The following is a 2,086-nucleotide window of genomic DNA, read 5'->3' on the forward strand; positions in this document are numbered from 1 at the left end:
CCAGACGCCGAACTGAAGCGCTGCCTCTGTTGGCACTCTGCTCTGCTCAGCGGCCTGTGTGGACAGTCAGATAGGTTAACATGGACGCCGACTGAAAACTGCCTCCGCTGCTGGGCGCCGTGCCTCAGTTCCGCGTCCGGTGTGTCCAGGGCGTTATGTCAACAACGCTACATGAAGCAGATGAATGACCTTTTCTCTGCAGTGTGAAAACAGCAGCCACTTAAACCACTGACTGTGCACTCCGCCACCAAGTGGGCAGGGTTGGTAATTGCAACCGGTCAAAATTTTCCGGTCATTGTTGTAAAAAAACGGTCAATGACCGAGAATATCCGGTTAACGCGACCCCTGGTCTGAAGTCACTGGCCAAGCGTTGGTATTTGATGACTTCAGAGTGATCCATGGGGGTTTTTTATTTGTAAAACTTTCCTCAAAGCAATTTAAATACCTGTGATGTCATCACAATGATAAGTCTATGAGTGAAGCCAGCAGGAGAAACCCCAGTTCGCATATTCAGTGGCCCTCATACTGTGCCAGTAAACCCAGAGGCTAGAAACTCATCTTGGCGTACGCTCCAGAGAGACGCCATCTTGGGGTCCAGTATCTTGTGACTATTATACACCTATGTTCATGTCTCTGTGTTCATGAAGTGAACAGTTTTGGGTTCAGTGTGAATTTTTCACTTAATTTAGTACATTTTTAAGACACTTAAGTTTCCAGCACCTGGAGCAGGCCCATGAACGCAACACGTTTACATCCAATCACATCTTTCCATCGATTTTGTAACTGGTATACAACACCACGTCTAAAATTAGCTTCATGTTCTGACTGAATGAGCCCTGTGTGTGTGTGTGTGTGTGTGTGTGTGTGTGTGTGTGTGTGTGTGCGTGTGCGTGAGAGAGAGATTGCTTATCATCTCCTCTTCAAATCTCATGAGGTCATCAGAATCCATTACAGACCTCATTAATCACACACACACACACACACACACACACACACACACACACACACACACACACACACAGAATGCCCCCTGTCACCTTGGCTCTGTATGAGAGGGTGTCACTATCAGAGTGTGTGTGCACATGCATGTGTGTGTTTGGTTAGACAGTTGGGCATAGTGAGACGATAACTGTATAACTGTTGCTATGGGAGAGGAAGCCATCTGTGTGTGTGTGTGTGTGTGTGTAGGACAGAGGGAGGGAAGGAGAGACGAGTATGAGGAAAAATATACGACAATGTGTGAGTGTGTAGCAGGCAGTACACGTGAGACATTTAGTCAGATCGATACACAGAGAAAAATGAAGCAGATGTATAAAAGTCTTTCAGCTGCGTCACAGTGTGTCTGGACAGCTAACAGCAGCAGCAAAGCTAACATCAGGACGTCATCTGTTAAAAGCCTCCCGTTGTCGGATACGACATGAAACTACTCCAGTTAGCTCAATCATGTTGTAACTAAGACATCCACTGGAAAAAAAAAAAATTTCACAGACCGTTTATTTATTTAGCTTACGGCCAGTAAGGGTACACACATGTTGACAGAAGCGAGGTTGGGGATACTCGTCTTTGATTGGCAGTTCTCCATCGTCTTTGATTGGGGTACGGGGGACAACGCCTACTTAGGAGACCAGAAATGTATACCATTTCATACAATGGGAGAATATTGTAGGTGGACCATCTTGTAGTAATCCAGTATCTTTGGCTGCACATCCATGATGAGAATCTCCCGTTCCACCACATCCCAAAGGATGGACTGAGATCTGGTCGCTGTTCAGTTATCCATCCAAGATTCCAGAAAATATTAACTGTAACTATGAAAACACATAAACAGTAAAAATAACAACACGACCAGGCAGAGAGGTGAGGCTTTGTTTTTAAGGTCGTCCCATCAGTCTCTGTGTGACCTCAACGACCTCCAGCTGCAGGTTGGCCGCCTGTGTTTAAGTTTTAATCACATTTTTTAAATTCAGAGCGGGTACACAGAAATGTGAAAATAGATCAGGTGTGTGTGTCACAGGGAGGGAGAATATGTAATGTGTGTGTGTGTGTGTGTGTGTGTGTGTGTGTGTGTGTGTGTGTGTGTGTGTGT

This window comes from Epinephelus moara, unplaced genomic scaffold, assembly GCF_006386435.1.
Source record: "Epinephelus moara isolate mb unplaced genomic scaffold, YSFRI_EMoa_1.0 scaffold1891, whole genome shotgun sequence".
Taxonomy (NCBI): domain Eukaryota; kingdom Metazoa; phylum Chordata; class Actinopteri; order Perciformes; family Serranidae; genus Epinephelus; species Epinephelus moara.